Source organism: Crocuta crocuta, unplaced genomic scaffold (assembly GCF_008692635.1).
Source record: "Crocuta crocuta isolate KB4526 unplaced genomic scaffold, BGI_CrCroc_1.0 scaffold108, whole genome shotgun sequence".
NCBI classification, from domain to species: domain Eukaryota; kingdom Metazoa; phylum Chordata; class Mammalia; order Carnivora; family Hyaenidae; genus Crocuta; species Crocuta crocuta.
Genome location: NW_027532825.1, coordinates 8,883,215 through 8,903,441, shown reverse-complemented (window position 1 = coordinate 8,903,441; position 20,227 = coordinate 8,883,215). Strand labels below are relative to the sequence as shown.

The following is a 20,227-nucleotide window of genomic DNA, read 5'->3' as shown; positions in this document are numbered from 1 at the left end:
GGAAAACATTTCCTATTTTACCTGTTAAATTTTTATAAATCTTATTTATCAATATAAAGAGGTTTCCTTTTTCTAGTTTGCTAAGGCTTTTCTCATTCATGAACGAATGTTGCATTTTGTCCAACAAATTTTTTGCATCTGTTGAGATAATCATATGATTTTCTCCCCTTTTGTGAATTACATTGATTTGTCAGTGGAACCTTGTATTCCTCAAATAAATCCAGTTGGATCATGATTTTTTTTTAATGTACCATATTGTCTGTTTTTAGTGTTTTCCCATCTGTGTTCATGAGAGATTGGCCTGTATTTTTCTTTCTTTTCCTTTTCAGGCTTTTATATCAAGATTATGTTGGTGTTACAAAGTGGGGATGTGGTCTCTCTTCTCTGTATGTTAGGGGTCTTTTATAAAATGAACCATGTTAATAACATAGCATTTTGTGCATTTCCAGTTTCAGTTTTGTTGTGTTAGCTATGAATTATCCAGAGAATAAATTTCAGACGCAGTACGACCTGTGTGTGGTACCCTAGAACCCTCTGACTCATCCAAATCGCTCCATCAGTGGTGTATCTACATTGTTTTTCCATGTAGTACATGTTTTTGTGAAAGAAGCAGTTTACTTTTGGAGATAACCTTCTCTGATACCCATTGCTTTTTTAGCAAATAAAAAACAGCTCTTGTGTGCTGTCTTATTCTAGAATCTAGAAAATAACTTAAACTGACACATTAGAAACATTTGCACCTTAATCTACCTGTCCTAAGAATCTTATTCTTCTTATTCCTCATGTAGCCAAAAACCTACATGTTTTCCAGTATTTGANGGTACCCTAGAACCCTCTGACTCATCCAAATCGCTCCATCAGTGGTGTATCTACATTGTTTTTCCATGTAGTACATGTTTTTGTGAAAGAAGCAGTTTACTTTTGGAGATAACCTTCTCTGATACCCATTGCTTTTTTAGCAAATAAAAAACAGCTCTTGTGTGCTGTCTTATTCTAGAATCTAGAAAATAACTTAAACTGACACATTAGAAACATTTGCACCTTAATCTACCTGTCCCAAGAATCTTATTCTTCTTATTAGCCAAAAACCTACATGTTTTCCAGTATTTGTTGTTAGTGGAATGCATTTTAATTTGGCCTTTTGTTTTCTGTGTTATTTTAGACATTTTTACCATGACAGGAAGAATAAGCGTTAATAGACTATAATGTAGATTTCACTATTAATAGGGTGCTTGTGAACATTTATCATTAAGTTCAGAGTGATTATGTAAAGTTTTGCTTCAGTGTAACATTACTTTAAAGAGGACTAAAAAACATGGACGTTTATTCATTTATTTTGAGAGAGAGAGAGAGAGAGAGAGAGCGTGCACAAGTGGGGAAGAGGCAGAGAGAGAGGAAGAGAAAGAAAATCCTAGGCAGGCTAGGCACTGACAGTGTGGAGCTGAATGTGGGGCTCAAACTCAAACTGAAATTATGACCTGAGCCGAAGTTGGACACTTAACCAACTGAGCCACCCAGGTGCCCCCCACCCCCAGACACTTAGTTTCTAAATACCTTAATAATTCTAATTGTTTCATACTACCATTCCTTAATCCTTTTAACTAAAATGAATGTGTTTTAGGATTTAGAATTCTTAGAACTTAAAAAAAATAATTTTATGCATATACTAAATATTTCATGATTTGGTGCAATACCCCTTACTGAAATACTATTTCTACAGCAAAATGTACGACTATTCCTGCTAAGTAAATCAATAATACAAATAGTCTCTTGTCTATTTGGTTCAGATTTTGCCTTGCATCAGTTTGCCCCATACTTACAGTGGGTGGGGGGACTTCATTATTCAGACCTTTTTGTTTTTTGTATTTTGATACTGTGGCTAAATGTTGGTTAATGAGGAACAGCATGAGGTTTATCGTTTATGCTAGTGTGGGAGACAGCTCATCTCAGTGTTCCCCTTTTGTAAATGAAACTCCCTGATACTAGTGGGGCTTGCCCAGAATAAAGACTGCAAATGCCAGTGTCCCTTACAGTTAACTGTGCAGCCTGGTGACTAATTTCTGGCCAGTGAGATCAAGTAGAAATGACCTGTGAAACCCCAAGAAGGGCTCTTAAAGTAGAGAGGGTTGCATACCTTAAGCTTATTTGTAATGCCTGGGAATCCTCTGTACCACGGGTACAGCTGCCTCCGAAAACACGGGGAGCATGCTGGTTGCTAGAGAACTTTGGAGCAACACTGTCAGCCCTGGATTGCCTGTCTCTGTAGACTTCTATCATCATGGAAGTTAATGTCTATTTTTAACTGATGTTTTGGGTTTTCTGTCAGCAGCCAGACCTAAACCTAACAGAATTACATGCATAAATCCATATTGCCATTTCAGTCTTCCATTTCAGTTTGGCTTACTTCTCACATCTGATTTACTTTCCCATCGTTTTCTTCCATGAAACTGACGAAGAGCTCATACTAGAAGGGAAACTGAGTGAAAGCTCTGCAGGTGTCACTCACCTGCACTTGCACGAATCTTTTCAATTCATGATTTCTTTTCAGGAAGCTTATTAAATTATCTGTCTTGTAAAGATGTTTTAGGTAAAACTTAGGTAAAAATTTTGATATCTACCTACCTGGGTCGTGTAAACTAAAATACACTCTGATATCCTGACAGTGAAAAGCGGTGAGAGCACTACTCTCCCCCTCTGTCGATTGCTCACTCTTCCCTCAGGGCCTGCCTCTCAAACTCCACATGGACCCTCCCCATTTGACAGAGAGTCAGTGAGGATACCAGTGGCAGTCAGTATTTGGCTATTAGTAAAACTTAATTTCTCATTTTTTAACATTAGAAGCACATGTAAATACAAGTTCTGATATTTTCCCAGATTCCAGTGGTTCATTTTATATTCATCCTGGGGTACACAGAAGCCTGCTCTCAAGATCGATATTCCAGAGAATGCATTGGAAGGTGTCAGGCTATCAGACTAGGATAATATGACTCTTAGAACAACCCAGGCCGATATGATAATGTCCTGAATTGGATCAGGGAGATTAAGAAAAGCAGCTGGATTTGAAATGTGGAGGAGGTAGAATGTGTAGGGCTTGAGTAATTCATTGCACATGAAAAGTTAAGGAGAGGCATCAAGAATAACTGAAGTTTCTGATGTGGGTTCCTGAGCCTGAGTGCTTGAGGATACCATTCATTGAAATGGGGAATATAGGAGGAAGAACATCATCATTTTGAGTTTGAGTTGACTGAATATCCAAGTAGGTCGTTCTGAGCAGTAGGGCTTAGAAACAGATGGACTCTGTTTACATCAGCTTGTTAAAATCAAAGATTTGTAATAACTTACACAGTCCTTTGAGTCTTGTATTTTGCATCTATTTGATGCCTGTCTTACAGGGTCATTTTAATAAATATTGCAAAAATATTAGAGCACCATGGGCATTCATCCACAAACTTTAGCTCCCTCTCCTTTAAAAATAAGTAGGAGTATGTATTAGTTTGTATGAAGAAATATAACTGAGTATCCCTATTTGCTTATGAGTGGATTCTTTCCAGTAGGAAGTCTACATAACCTCTACCCTTATGGGGCTTATTCTGAGAATTCTAGAATTATCCTTCATAGTGATCTGTGACTCAGCTAGGAAGATAATTTTTGTAGATATGCTAGAGGTAGAGTCCACTTAGTTGTCTCTCTGATCAGAATATTCCATCAGTTTCTGTAGCTATCCCGAATATGTTGTGTCCTTGTAACTAAAACTTTGGTGCATGATACATTAGGAATAGTGTAGGTTTGGGATTTCATAGACCTGTATTTGAATTCTGGCTTAGCTATTTCTTAGCCATGTGACCTTGGACGTGTTACATAATTTTGGGGGCTCGGTTCCATGGCCTGTTACAAAAATCTAAACAAAGAAAATTCCTGTCTACTTCCCAGTGTTGTTATTGTTGCTAACATAAAGCCTTGGAGGTNTGACCTTGGATGTGTTACATAATTTTGGGGGCTCGGTTCCATGGCCTGTTACAAAAATCTAAACAAAGAAAATTCCTACTTCCCAGTGTTGTTATTGTTGCTAACATAAAGCCTTGGACGTTTTAGCCCTTTAATAAGTGTTGTTTCACTTCTGTGTCACCAGCTTATCAGCTACTCTGACACTTCTCCTATATAGCAGGTCATTTTTCCAGGAAGTTAGACTTCCCTGCCAACACACCTCCATACAGGTGGTGGTCAGATGCCTGTGGGTTTGGAGGCTATCTGTCATTGCATCAGTCTCTGAAGTCAGATCCAAAATTCTGTGCGTTTGCGGATTTTAAAGGGTCCAAGGCCCCTAGTGCAGTCCTCATTTCACAGAGCTGAAAGCCACGGTCATTAAAACCCCTGAAGTTCCTAGAAGCTAGTGTGTGGCACAGCCTAGGACTGCTGCCTCATTGCTGGTCTTCTTTCTGCTGGAAGTTACCAGGGGCTTTGATTATGTTTTTTAAAAAAAACACTATGAAAATAGAACGTGAGAAAAAAGTTAACACACCATTTATTTTACCAATAAGTTTTCCATCACCTTAGAAAGTATTTTTTGACTCTTCTCACAGTTAACTCATTTATTCAACAACTATTAAGTATCTGCTATGTATTGTGCACTATATAAAGTAATGGAGATGTAACAAACAAACAAACAAAAATTCCCGGCCCCCATGAATCTTCTGTTCTCCCCAGGGGAGTCCTAACTAATGTGAGGGAGTGAGCCATGTATTTATTTCCCTGCTAGTGGAAGGACTGGCAAGATAACTTAGGACCTTACGTTTCATTGTAAGACTGTTGTTATTCAGAGTACCATAGAAATTCTTCTCAGGAGTAGATACATGTTGAGGGTAGAGCTTACAGATTTGCCAGGAGATAAGATGTGGACTGTGAAAGAGGAGCAAACATGATTCATAAGGGTTTGGCCTGAGCAACTCAAAGAATGGGGTTGCTGTTTACTAAGATGAAGGGAAAACTGGGAGAGAGGCGGGTTGAAGTAGGTGAAATTAGGAGTTTAGTTCTGGACACTTTGGAATTGGGACACGTAAGTCTGGAATACCNCATCAGTCTCTGAAGTCAGATCCAAAATTCTGTGCGTTTGCGGATTTTAAAGGGTCCAAGGCCCCTAGTGCAGTCCTCATTTCACAGAGCTGAAAGCCACGGTCATTAAAACCCCTGAAGTTCCTAGAAGCTAGTGTGTGGCACAGCCTAGGACTGCTGCCTCATTGCTGGTCTTCTTTCTGCTGGAAGTTACCAGGGGCTTTGATTATGTTTTTTAAAAAAAACACTATGAAAATAGAACGTGAGAAAAAAGTTAACACACCATTTATTTTACCAATAAGTTTTCCATCACCTTAGAAAGTATTTTTTGACTCTTCTCACAGTTAACTCATTTATTCAACAACTATTAAGTATCTGCTATGTATTGTGCACTATATAAAGTAATGGAGATGTAACAAACAAACAAACAAAAATTCCCGGCCCCCATGAATCTTCTGTTCTCCCCAGGGGAGTCCTAACTAATGTGAGGGAGTGAGCCATGTATTTATTTCCCTGCTAGTGGAAGGACTGGCAAGATAACTTAGGACCTTACGTTTCATTGTAAGACTGTTGTTATTCAGAGTACCATAGAAATTCTTCTCAGGAGTAGATACATGTTGAGGGTAGAGCTTACAGATTTGCCAGGAGATAAGATGTGGACTGTGAAAGAGGAGCAAAAATGATTCATAAGGGTTTGGCCTGAGCAACTCAAAGAATGGGGTTGCTGTTTACTAAGATGAAGGGAAAACTGGGAAGAGAGGCGGGTTGAAGTAGGTGAAATTAGGAGGTTAGTTCTGGACACTTTGGAATTGGGACACGTAAGTCTGGAATACAACCAGCTGAAGCTGTCGAGTAGGCCGCTGCATAGGAGTCTGGCCTTCAGGGGAGAGATGAAATCTGGAGGTGTAAATTTGGGTGGCCTCTCTTATCGAAGTATACTGAGGGAGGTTATGAAGGACTGAATGTTGACCAAAAAGAGAGGTTCGAGTTGAACTCTGAGGTCCACCACGCTTAGAACAAAGGGATCGAAAGGGAGCAGCCAGAGAGATTTGAGGAAAACCAAGTGATTGTGGTGTCCTGGAAGTCAAACACGGTATTTTAAGAAAAAGGGAGTGATCATCTGGGTCAGCTATAATGAAGGTTGAGAGTTGACAATTTGACTTAACAGTGTGAAGATCATTGATGATCTTAACAAAAGCCTGATTAAGAGGGGAGAAGGAGGGGAGCACATTCAGACACACTGAGTTGGAGAAATGGATTGAGAGTTTTTGTTTTGTTTTTTAAGGTAGGAGAAGTAACGTGTATATTCAATAGAGAGGGGCAAAGTGGGCTCACTGGTTGGGGGCCCAGCACTCTGTGGAACAGTATCTGGAGTTGGCTAGAGGGGTGGCATCTACTGCCTGACTTGGAAGCACTCATCTTAGCAGTTTTCCTTTATAGCAGGTTGTCAAGCCACAGCTCCGGAGCCAAATTCAGCTTACCAACTGTTTTTAAAATAAAGTTTTATTGAAATGCAGCCACGCCCATTTATTTAGATGTTGTCTATGGTGGCTTTCAAGCCATCGCAGTGGAGTTGCATAGTTGCTGCAGAGAAGCCTAAGATACTAGCTGGCTGTTTGCAGAAGGGGTTTGTCAACCCTAGATTTACAGTAACTGAAAGAGGAGATGAATATGAGTGGGAAAAGGGAAGTTGAAGGCAAATCTAAGGAACTGAACATTTTGAAAAAGGTATTCAACTGCTGTTTCTGGTTTGGGTCAGACCCGATAGGAAATCAGAACTTTGAATTTAGAGCAAAATAGGTTATAGTGCTTTTTCCTAAGGTGGGCCCTTAGAAGGACTCTGGTCTCCAGAGGTAGAAGCTAACTATATAGTCCACTGTTGCTGTGTTAGAAATTGCCCCGATCCCGATCTTACTCGCTTGAAACATCACACATTTATTATCTCACAGTTTCTGTGGGTCAGGAATCAGAAGCAGCTTAGCTCTCTCACAAAGCTGCAGTCAGGGTGTCGGCCAGAACTCCGGCCATGTGAGACGGGGCTAGGTGTAGAAGGCTGGCTTTCTGTCTCACTCACATGGTTGTTAGCAAGAGGCTTCGGTTCCTTGCCACATGGACTCTGTCCACAGGACTACTCACAACACGGTTCCCCCCAGAGAGAGTGATGAGAGAGAGCGCCCGGGACAGAGACCTCAGTCTCATAACCTAATCCTGGAAGTGACGTGCAGTCACTTCTGCTGTATTGTGATGGTCAAACAGGTCAGCCCTGGTGCATCGTAGGCAGACACTACATGAGGATGTGAATTACCCGCAGGTGGAGATTGTTGGGAGCCATCTTGGAGGCTGACTGCACACACTCGAACGTCTACAAAATTGTGCGTTATGCTGTATACTTCCAGCTTTGCCGGGCCCACAGCAGCTATCAGTGACAATTTGATTATATTAAAGCCCCACCACAAAAACACTGTTTAAATATCTTTTTCTTTCTTCCTAAGCCTTTTCTTTTCTGATCACAAAAGTGACATGGTGGAACACTGGAATTCAGATAAGTAAAAAACCCGGAAATTACACATTTTTGATATGCCGCTGTTTAGAGTACTCTTCCTGAAATTTTATTTTGCTATCTGATATTTTTCCTATTTCTACTAATACATAATGTGTTTTAAAAGTTCATACATGAATAAGAGTTGTAAGCTGCTTTCACACATTTTGTGAACGTATTCCAGCATCACTCAGTACTCAGCATCGTTTGTTATGATTGTTTTACTGTCCTGCTTTATGGCTATCCATAATTTAATTCTTCACTTGTTTGTTATGGATGTTACAGTACATATCCTTGTCATTAATTCTCTGCACAACGATGATTATTACGATAGCCTTTTTTCCCCCAAATATCAGTTACTACTGATGATTCACATACAAATTCAACAACAGCAATAACTGCAGGTATAAAATGTGTAACATATGTATTTGTTTTTAATAGGGCCACAGTGAGGCTTCTGTGTTGAGGGTCTGTAGACGTTGTTAGGTTCTCAAAAGGGACTAGGATATTCATGTCCGTAGTTGATTTTCAAAAATAGGTCAGTGACCATAAACTTATCTCACGTAAACCTCTTGAGTTGGATATGAGAACATAGCACATCTACTGCCCCCCAGACTCCTAAATCTTATAATACATCTACAAGGTAAGAAGCAAAAAATGTTTGCAAAAATTTGCCACTTGCTGTAGTGATCTTACTAAGTGACCTTATTATCAGAAGATTGAATTGCTTTGGGTCAGATGTTATGTAACATTGACATGATCGTATTAATCTATTAAGAAAATTGCATGAAGTATCTGCTAAACTTAGAATTATTTCTGACTATTCCATTTTATTTTTTTCCTGAGGCTTTTTTTGAACTTTAGTCTCGGGGAAGCTAACTTAGCTTCAGAGGCCAGGGTTTAATTTGTCCATAATGCATAATGCATTGTAATTCCAAGTAATACAACATAGCATTATCAGATGTGGGAGCAGTGTGACTCTCTCTCCTGTGCTGGCTCTCCTTTGGCCCATCCCCTCAGTCAGCAGTTCTTACCTGGAGTTCCGGTTCTTCTGGGGGGAATGTCTCAGGATTTTACCAACACTAATTACCTGTTGTCCAAAGTCATTTTCTAGAGTTTAGTTTCTTTTTCAAAAGTGTGTATAAGTACTAGTTATTTGTTAGATACTGTGCTAGATACTGGGATTACAGAACTGAAGAAAAGCTCTTTGCTGTTGAAAAGCCCCTGATAATTAATGTGGTGAGAAGTACTGATAGGCCTTTTGTCCAGAATGCTCTGGAACCCCCAAGGAAGCAGCCACTCAGGCCCAGAGAGCAGTCGGAAGGCTGGAAATGCTTCACAGAAGAGGTTCTGTTTGAACAGAACTTCTTTACCCTTATGCACACATGTCACATCGCCTTGTTAGGCCACAATGTTTTCATTGAAAATGATTTGATGAAGTTGTATGGTTCAAGAATTTTTCTCACCATTGATTTAATATGATATCAAGTATGTATTAAATTGGTCATCTCAGAAATAGCTGAAACGTCTCTACCACCTTCTTTCCTACTCTGTTTGAATCCTTTTCCTGGGAACTTCTAGACAGGTTTTTTTTTTTAATTTGTGTTGTTTGTTTTTTTAAGGGAGAGAAAGCATAGGTGGGAGACAGGGCAGAGAGAGAGAGAATCTTAAGCAGGCTCCACACTCAGCTCACAGCCCAATGTGGGGCTTAGTTCTGTGACCCTGGGATCATGACCTGACCCAAAATCAAGAGTTACAGTCAGTCAGCTGAGCCACCCAGGAACCTCCATTTTCTTTTTTTTTTTTTTTTTTTTTTTNCCCTGCCGGTGAGCCAGAATTTTGCTTTGTCTTTTCCTCAGTATTTCGTTTTAAATTCTAAACATTTTCTCCCAGTCTGTGGCTTATTCTTTCATTTTCTTTCTTTTTTTTTTTTTTTTAGATTTTATTTTTAAGTAATCTCTATACCCAACATGAGACTCACTCACAGTCCTTGGATCAAGAGTTGCATGCGCTCTCTGCCCACTGAGCCAGCCAGGTGCCTCTCATTTTCTTTTTGAAAGGGAAAAATATTTTTTAAAATTATGAACTCAACCCATTAGCTATATCTCAAAAGATGCAATACTTTTCTTCATTTATTAGTGAAAGAAGTTAGACATTAGCTTAAAAAAAAAAAAAACTCAGCAAATGGCAGACAATTCTGTTTGGAAGTCACAGTCATATATAAAGTGCATCCCAGGAAAGAGAAGGGGCAGATCAGGCAGCATCTGCTCTTAGAGGTTTCATCCAACACTGGACCTACTCAAGTGTGGGTGGAAAAGTCAAGCTATCAAGAAGGAGTATGTTACCAGGTGAGGCTTTCACGACACACCTTTCCTAAGAGCACCAGCAGGGGTGAGGAGAGCATGTTTTCTAAACTAGATCTAGGAAGTGGAATGTGGAATCAGTTTTGTCCTCTTCCCCTTAAGGTCTGTGCCCTAGTTAATGACATCTTTTTTAAAGACTAAATAAAATAAGCCAAACACACACCCTAAAAATGGAAAAGAAAAAATACCACCAATATGTCCCTGTTTACTCTCCAGAGTGGAACCGGGAAGCTGCTTTAGCAACCCAGACTCGCCTGTTCGAGAGTCATCACAAGTGTGCCTCTGTCCTAAACAACAACAACAATGTTTTTTGGAAACAACAGAACAAAAACTAGTACTGATCACTTTTCTGACAGTACAGAATTACTCAGAATTAACTAGTATCAGGTGGCAAGGGGGCCTTGTCTCACACAAGTGCATGTGGGTAAGTGCAGGGCATTTGTAGTTATTGGAAAAACAGATTTTAATGTTTGATCTTTAGTTTGATTTAAACATTGCTTTTCGTACGATGCTGGCACCAGCTGCGCAGAAAGGGCTCCGAAGAGAGGTTCCTAGCAGCGCACCTGCGGGTCTTCTGGTTCTGGCTGTGGGGCCGCCAGTATTGCTTCCTCGGGCACATCCATTCCATAGGCATTGCTGTATGAGTGCAAAGCACTCCACGTACTTGATAGCCTGCAAGCAGTCTCTGGAGCGATAGGCCTCTGTTCTTAAAGCTTCTCAATAGCAGAGGGGTCATCTCTGAGAGCAGGTTGGGTCCCAGGAAGCAAGAAAGGGGTCTTTGCACGGTGGTGAATTATCTCAGGCACCCACTTTGTTTTTCTTCACGTTTTGAGTGAGAACAGAGAACACAGTGAAAAACAGACTAGAGATACATGTGTTTGTGGATAACTCAATGGTCATATGTAATCTGCCATAATCCTCTTGCCCTGCTGTATCAAAAAGTCCAAGAATATATGGCTCTCCACCAGTCAGGACTATGAGTGCAAACTTTGCAAAAACAGTGGATCCATATTCAGATGGGAAAATGTCCCGTAGGGTATCAGGTGACACATTTGACCAGGGACACCATCACCCACAACAGTGCGCTTACTTGTCCGCCGCACTGAGACAGTTTTGCATCTGTTTTGAATTATTTCAGATTCCATGTTGACCTCAGTTTCTCCACCAGGGCCTTTCTATCCTTTCATTTTCTTTTTATTTTTTGAAAGCAGAAAATATGTTTTCAAAAACTGATTTTATTTGAATGTAGCTGACACACAGTGTTACATTAGTTTCAAGTATACAGCATAATGATTCAATAAGTCTATATGTTATGCTGTGCTCACCACAAATATAGCTGCCATCTGTCACCATTATGGAATGAATAAAGCATAGGAATAAAAGGCACATCCTAGGGAATGTAGTCGATGATTATAATTGTTTATTTAACTGTCTTTTAAAGAACAGAAGTTTTTAATTTTGAGGTAGTCCAATTTAATCAGTTTGTTCTTTTGTGGATTTTTCTTTTGGTATTCTAAGAAATCATTACGTAACTCAAAGTCATATGCCTAATCCAAGGTCATATGCCTAATTTTCTGCTTTCTTTTAAAAGTTTTGCAATTTTAGACTTTACATTTAAGAATAGTCCAAATTGAGTTAATTTTTCTGTATGGTACACGATATGGATTTGAGTTCAGTTTTTTGCATATGGATATCTTAATTGTTCCAGTATCATTGTTGAAAAGACTGTCCTGGGGCACCTGGGTGGCTCAGTCCGTTAAGCATCCAACTCTTGATCTCAGCTCACGTCCTGATCTCAGGGTTGTGAGTTCAAGCCCCACATTGGGCTCCACGCTGGGCATGGAGCATACTTAAAAAAAAAAAAAAAAAAGACTATCTTTTCTTTATTGCATTGCTTTTTGCACCTTTGTCATTCAGGTGTCAAGAACTGTAAACAACATGTCCACCGATAGATGAATGGTAAACAAATTGTAGTAACGCTGTATTGGGGAATACTGTGCAGCAGCAAAAGGAAAAGAGCTACTGATACAGGCAGCAACAGGGATGTATCTCAAACTTTCAGGGAGTGAAAGAAGCCTGATAGAGTTCGTACTGCATAATGCTAGAAACTATAGAAAATGTCAATTAATCTATATAGAAAACAGAGCAATGTATTAAGGGGGGATTACAGCGAGTCAGGACTTTAAAATCTGTGCAGCTTATTACATGTTATACCTCAATAAAGCTGTTACAAATAAAATTCTAAAAATTTTATAGAATAACACAGTAGTTAAACTTTTGATTGCTAAAATGTTTCCTTTCCTGTTCCTTAATATTTTCTTCATACTATAACCCCTGTTTTATTGTTTTATTAAATGATATGTAGATCTGGACATAGTAGTCAGAACATGTGGTCATTGTAAACTTGCTTCAAGTGTTTTTTTCTGCTTTTAAGCCCCATGTCAGTTCCTGCAGGGCCTGTTATTACTTGGTACCATTGTTCAACCCACTACGACCTCCTTTGTTATCATTTAAACCAAACTCCCCTCTAACCCAAAATCCCCCAAATGTCCACACATATTTCACTAGTAGAAACTAGAAAATGAATAGGATCAAGGTATATAAAGTTTAAGGGGAGAAACGTAAAAAAAGGAAATAATCAGGGGCAAATGATATAAGGAGACAATATTATGGAATTTAGATTTTAACCCACTAGCACTACAGAGTCTTTGAAGAATTTTAGCTAAGCCATGTCAAACTAATTTCACTTTTTATTATGATAGGTTATGGCTACATAAAAAGGCAGGCATTATTAACAATAAGGGGCTTTGAGTCCCTTTGGTATTTTAGTTAATATATACTTTTGGGGTGGCAGGGTCAAAACTCTTATTCCACTATCTTAAATTTATTCCCAAGCTTTGTACATTATAGCTGTATTCTTTCAACTGAAATAGAACTAGCAATTCAAAGTTCAGAACTACCTGAATTTTCTTGTTTCTGCTTCTTGAGTTTATGTGAATAACAACTATATTTAGGCTTAAGAATTTAGTCTACTGGAACTAAATACAGGCTTTGTCTAGTCATCCTTGCTGTTTTTCAGTAGGAAAACTTATAAAATGACCTGTGAGAAGTTTTACTGTTTTATTTTTCTAACTTTCAAATCTTTTGAGTCAAGGTTCATAACTAATTTGGGATTAGTTATGATTTTCTGTAAGGCACTATTGATTCTGGAGATCATCTCCTGATAGCAAGAGATGGCAAGAACCCAGAAAGGAAAAAACATGATTTATGAGCAGCATCCAGTTATCTGGAAACCAGAATCCTTTGTTGTTAAAGAGGGATTACTGTAACAAGTTTCCCTGTCTTCTTACAGCACTGGTCACTGCCTAACCCCAACAATGTTGTTCAACACCTGGCACAGCATGAAACTCGTAGATCACACAAGACCAGTCAGTCCCTCAGGAGGTTAGATGAACTCAGTCATCCAGTATGATGGATTGGTGACTGCGGAAGCCTGTCATTGGGTACCGGTTACTAATAAAATAAACATGCCCAGCCCATCGCTTGAATTGAACTCTGGGTTTTGGGATAGAACAAAAGAATGAGGGGTGGGGGATACGAGGTACTGGCTTCAAAAGTCATTTGTGAGTGTGCAGTGATTGCCCATCTGCTCCAGCTGCACTGGCACCGATACGTAGGTTCTGTGTAATCACACTGTCCTGGGTCAGTTCCTGGTTTCAGCTCCACCACAACTTGGTGTGGAATTTCTTGCAAGTGACTGAACTCTTCTCTAGCCCTTATTTCCTTTTATGAAAAATGAGAGGATTAAGAATATTTTAAGACTTCCTTCTGTGGTTCTTCAGTTGCATTATTACACTCTGTTAGACATGTTGGAAATGACCAAGGAGCCTTGTCCCTTTCCTTCACCACATAGGCAGTTGCATTATGTGGGACTTGTTTTATTTACTTATTTAATTTCATTTTTTAATTTTAGAGAGATAGAGCATGAGTGGAGAGAGGGACAGAGGGAGAGAGAAAGAGAATCTTAAACAGGCTCTACGCTCATCACAGAGCCTGACGTGGGGTTCGATCCCGTAACGCTGGGATCATGATCTGAGCTGTATCAAGAGTTGGATGTTCAGCTGACTGAGCCACCCATGTGTGCCAGGGACATGTTTTAAATTAGTGTTGTCTAGTCTCTCTTGCCTCCATCAGTCCGTCTAGGACACCAGTGGTCTTTATTCCAAATACAGTGGTGATTTGCCCTGTGGTATCATCCCTGATGCAGCTCTTCCCCTTCTCAACTGCCTCTCTTTCCCCCTCACATCTCCATACAAAGTCTGTATAATACTTCTTGGTTAGTATTATAAAACTTGCAACAACACGTGTACAGAAGTTAGTGCCTCGTACAAAGTAGTATGTTCAGTAAATGTTAGCTGCTTTTAGTCGTAGGCCACTATCTATTAAATGAGTCATGAGGTGCTTGGTTGGCTCAGTCAGTTAAGTGTTGACTTCAGCTTGACTCTTAATCTCGTAGTTCATGAGTCCGAGCCTCATGTTGGGCTCTGCTGACAGCTCAGAGCCTGGAACCTGCTTCGGATTCTGTGTCTCCCTCTTTCTGTGCCTCTCCCACTTGCACTCTGTCTCAAAAATAAATAAACATTAAAAATAATCTTAAATAAAATTTATTTTAAAAATGATAAATGAATCATATGAGATTGCTGGTTTCTAGTAAAAAAACAAATCTAATGTTGGCAGTTTTATGTAGTTCAATTTTGTAGATATGTGGAGTGATGGTTCTTAACCAAGATATAAATTAGAATGATCAGGTCAGCCTTTCACAATATACACTGTCCTCATCCTAGCCCATTGACAATTTTCGTGCATGGGTCCTGGGTAAGGGTGTTTTTTAAAAGCTCCCCGATGACTTTAGCACACCTGTGAGAGAATCTTTCCTTCAAGTTGTTTTCCTTTTAATGTACAGGCTCTTTTATACAGACCTGTATGTTTTTCATATAGTCAGTTATATGGTCATGAACTGAAACTTTCTGACTCAACAAATTGCTGTCATTTTTAACTGTAAGGTATGATCAGATTTCAAATTAAGTTTTATTATTAGCCAGTGTTTGGAAGGAAAATCTAGGTACTAAAGGTTGTTTTCATGATTTTCAAGGAATTTCCAAGTCTTTTTTCTCCCCCTAGTTATGAAGATAACTTCACATTATCTTTCACGCAACTTAAACTAAGAATGTTGCACTTTTCAAATATACTTTTGCCTTTTTGTGCAAGAGAGAATTAAGAGTAGAAGCAGGCCACAGTTCAGTGTTAACCTTGACTCACAGTGTGGCTCACACACATGACTCTAATGTAGCCAAGAGAAAATGGGGGGAGTTCTTTGAACAGCAGCTGGCTCCTTTCACCGATGGCAATTCATGGGTGTTTGGAAATTTCTGGATAAGTGAGCTCTAAAACTAGGAGCAGAATTTTCCTGTTAGTTCATTGGCAGCTGTAGACATGAATATTATAACCCAGAAAAGAGAAATCAGAGCTTCTTTCTACCCCCCACTGCTATGTTCTCTCTGCTGTACAGTACTTAATCATGAAGTGGACTTGCTTTAGTGGCATATATGTTTTTTTCAAATACAGAGAAGTTTATAGGACACCTGGGTGGCTCAGTCAGTTAAGCATCCGACTTCACCTCAGGTCATGATCTCACGGTTCGTGGGTTCAAGCCCCACATTGAGCTCTGTGCTGACAACTCAGAGCCTAAATCCTGCTTCAGATTCTGTCTCCCTCTCTGTCTGCCCCTCCTCCATTCATGCGTGCTCTCTCTCTCTGTCTCTCTCAAAATAAATATTTTAAACTTTTAAAAATAAATAAATAAAATACAGAGAAGTTTAGTGTGGCTTCTGAAGAAAAGTGACCCAAATTTGTAAAGCATTTCATTAGAAGTGCTTGTATACACTAAATGGGCAGCCTCTGCTAGTTAAGTCAAAAAACTCTTTATCAGAAACAAAGCCTAAAGCCAGCAGAAGTAGGGAAATGGTAAAGATCCAGTGGGAAAAAATCTCTTCAACAGATGGGGTTTTGAAAGCTGGACAGTGATGTGCAGAAGAATGAACCTGGACCACTTTCTTACCCCATTCACAAAATGAATTCAAAATAGATGAAAGACCTGAATGTGAGACAGGAAACACAAAATCCTGGAGGAGAACACAGGCAGCAACCTCTTTGACCTTGGCCAAAGCAGCTTCTTACTAGATATGTCTCTGGAGGTAAGGGAAACAAAAGCAAAAATTGCTATTGGTACTTCATCAAGATAAAAAGCTTCTGCACAGTGAAGGAAACAACACAACTAAAAAGCAACCTAGGGAATGGGAGGAGATATTTGCAAATGACATATCGGATAAAGGGTTAGTATCTAAAGTCTGTAAAGAACGTCTCAAACTCAACAGCTAAAAAAACAAATACTCCAGTTAAGAAATGGGCAGAAGACACACATAGACATTTTTCCAAAGAAGACATCCAGATGGCTAATAGAATGTAATGGAATGTTACCCAGCCACCAATAAGAATGAAATCTTGCCATTTGCAGTGATGTGGGTGGAGCTAAAGTATATTATGCTGAGCAAAATAAGTCAGAGAAAGACAAATACCTTATGTTTTCACTCATATGTGGAATTTAAGAAACAAAACAGATGAACATAAGGGAGAGGGGGAGAAAGAAGACAAAAAAAAGAGTGAGAGCAAGAAACAAATCATCAGAGACTCTTAAAGATACAGATCAAACTGAGGGTTGATGGAGGGGGGGTGAACCGATGGGTGATGGGGATTAAGGAGGGCACTTGGGATGAGCACTGAGTGTTGCATGTAACAGTGCAACAGTGATGAATCACTGAATTCTACACCTGAAACCAGCATTGCACTGTATGTTTACATTTTTTTTTAATGTTCATTTCTTTTAGAGAGAAACAAAGCAGGAGCAGGGGAGGGGCAGAGAGAGGGGGAGACACAGAATCCAAAGCAGGCTCCAGGCTCTGAGCTGTCAGCACAGAGCCCGACGAGGGGCTCGAACTCATGAACCGCGAGATCATGACCTGAGCTGAAGTCCGGACGCTTAACCAACTGAGCCACCCAGACATCCCAACTAAGTAGAATTTAAATAAAAATAAAAATAAATAAGACCTTTCAGTTACACAAAGAAATAAACATAGTTCAGATAGCCTATTTCCTATATTTATTATTAGGGTTTTTAATTTTAAAAAGTGATATTTCCTGCCATTTTGCTGTGCCATACGTGTACAGTAAGCCACACAGAGTGCATACCAGAAGCTTTATGTGGGGGGCGCCTGGGTGNTAAAAAAAAAAAAAACCTTTATGTGAATGGATGAATGTGTGGTTCCACACACAAGAGCGAGAGAGTTTCAAAGGTTACTAGTTCATGTTTTCTTTCTTTCTGTGTTTTTAATGGCTCCCTGTTATTTATAAAGAATTGGCAACTGGCCCTCTACTCAGCTTCTCACCACCTACCCTGGCCCTGCTGCCCTCTGACCGCGTCCCGTCCAGGGTCGCCGCCGCCTTCCACCCGGCCTCACTGCCTCGGCCTCTGGCAGAGCCGGCTTCTGGTGGACCTGTGTGGACATGGGGCCCCCAGATCTCATCTGCTGGGAGCCACAGGAGCCTTTAAGAGAAACACCAACAGCAAACAGATGAATCTGGGAGTTGGTGCCTACCGAGATGATAATGGAAAGCCTTCTGTGCTCCCTAGTGTCTGGAAGCCAGAGGCCCAGACTGCTGCAGAATATTTGGACAAAGAATACCTGCCCATTGTGAGACTTGCCGAATTTTGCAAGGCATCTGCAGATCTAGGCCAGAGTGAGAACAACAAAGCGTTGAAAAGTAACTGATATGTCACCATGCAGACCATTTCTGAACCTGGGGCCTTGAAGATTGGAGCTGGTTTTCTGCAAAGATTTTTTTTTTAAGTTTATTCAAGCTCTTTCTGCTGAAACCCTCCTGAGGAAATCACATACACGTCTTCAGGGACGCTGGCATGCGGCTACATGGTTAATCAGTACTCTAACCCCAAGATGTGCAGCTTTTACTTCACAGGCACTATAGAGGACATTTCAAAAATGACACAGCAAAGCATTCTTCTCCTGCATGCCTGTGCCCACCGCCCCACGGAGCGGACCCTCGCCCCGAGCAGTGGAAGGATATGGCAACAGTGGAGAAGAGAAACCATCTCTTCGCATTCTTTGACATGGCCTACTTACCAAGGCTTTGCCAGTGAAGATGGCAGCAAGGAGGCCTGGGCTGTCCGCCACTTCACTGAACAGGGCGTTCATGTTCGTCTCTGCTAATCCTATGCCAAGAACATGGGCTTATCTGGTGAGCCTGTGAGCGTCCACTGTAGTCGGCAGTTGCTGATGAAGCCTAACGGGTGGAGTCACAGTTGAGGATCTTGATCTGTCTCGTGCATTCCAGCCCCCCATCAGTGGAGCACGGATTGCCTCGACCATCCTGACCAGCCCTGATGTGCAGAAATCCTGGTCGCAGGAAGTAAGAGGCGTGGCTGACCACAGCAATAGCATGCAGACTCGCTGGTCTCCAGCCTCAAGAAGGAGGGCTTCTCCCACAACTGGAAGCCCTGACCAGATGGGCATGTTTGGTTTCACAGGACTAAAGCCTGATCAGGTGGAGAGGCTGACCAAGGAGTTCTCCATCTGCCTGACAAAGGATCACCGCAGGTAAAGTGGACTGCCTTGCCCTAGGGAGTGCACTCGGTCACAGGTCATCTCCCTGGTTCGAGGGAACAGAGAGCACCTTCCTGTCTACAGCCTCTGTGGTTGTGAGATTCACACGGAGGAAGAAAGAGGGTGGATGGTAGTGAGCGAGTCATGTCTTTCGACCACAGTACTTAACACTTGTCAACCATTGAATGTGTTTCTCAGAAAAGAACGTGTAGTGAAATGGGGCAGAGGCTGTGGCTGGTGTCTGAAACTTTGCGGCTCAAAACCAAACTCCTGCTCATCCTCTAACTGCAGTATTCCAGAAGAGTGTACACGTACAAGAAAGAGAGCCCACAAAAGCCTGCCAGTCATGCCAGTGCAATAATTCAGAAGCTTTAACAGAAGCACCTTTTGGTGTTGGGGCCTCTGTAGCTCCAGCGTGAGAACAGCACGTATAAGAGGCACTGTGCGAAGACCTAGTGCGACCCGAGCCGCCAGCCCCCTCTTTGTCCTCTGGTGACTGAGAAAGCTTATCAACAGACTGTGTTCCAGAAATGGGGTTTCATGAAAACCAGCAAGTCTGCTGCCGCAGCAGTGAGGAAAATAAACGATACTGTTTCCTGTCTTATTTAAGAAGAAAAAAAAAAAAGACCTTTCTTTTTAATACTTTCAGACATTTTAATGTTGCTCTCTTCTCCCTTATTTTTGCTCTTCTTTTCCTGAGGCACAGAGATCTATAACTAGCCTGGATTTTCATCCTGTTCTGCTGCTTGATTGCCCATCAACCCCAGTCTATAGGATTGACTTACTTGAAGAATGAAGTATATAATTTACTTACTACTCATCCCATACCCTCACTTTTCTTATCAAAGACTAGCATAGAATATATAACTGCACTGGGTTTCAGCATCCTCTTCAGTGATTGATTGTCTCCTGACGGGATGTCACCTCCACCCAGTTAGACCTCTTACTTCATCCAGTGCGGTCGTGGAGCCCCTCATCTCACGTCACGAGCGGGGGATTCAGGGCAGAGCCAGGAAGGAGGATACCTGAGCTCTGGTTTTAACCTTTTGTGTGCTGCCAGCTGGGCCCAGGCTTCACCCTTTGGAAAGGTAACCACCATCTACTCCAGTCATGGAGACTTATTGTACTCTGGTTTCTCTGTTAAAGTAAAGTTACTGTAGACCACCTCCCCAAATAAAAATAAGTGAAAAGAATTGCCTATTCAACCTTATTGCCACAAAGTAGAAGCTCATCGAGTGGTCTGTAAGAGAGCTGTCGTAGAAGTTAGCTGGCACAAGGGGAATTTCTCTTTATTGCTGTAAGTTAGTCTTTACCTTTAAGTTACTGATTTATAAAAAGAGCTTCAGTACTTAATTTGCAGAGCATGACCGATCAGTATGTCCCTTTATAAATTTTTAGTTTTAGCTAAGCTGTCCCAGTGCTCTAAAGAAAACGTTAGGGAAAAAATCACATGAACACTTCTCTGCACCGGGGAAGGCCGCCTCTTTTCTCCCACTCCTGCCTCACTCCTGCTCCTTTGTTTATGCCAGGTGTTGCCCAAT

At 40.8% G+C, this 20,227-nt stretch overlaps 2 pseudogenes; one reads left to right on the top strand and one right to left on the bottom strand.

Annotated features, from left to right (window-relative positions):
* Positions 1–10,502: 10,502 nt before the first annotated feature.
* LOC144245818 (cell division control protein 42 homolog pseudogene) lies at positions 10,503–11,096 on the bottom strand (annotated as a pseudogene).
* An 807-nt stretch (positions 11,097–11,903) lies between these two features.
* LOC144245817 (aspartate aminotransferase, mitochondrial pseudogene) lies at positions 11,904–19,774 on the top strand (annotated as a pseudogene).
* The last annotated feature ends 453 nt before the right edge of the window (positions 19,775–20,227 follow it).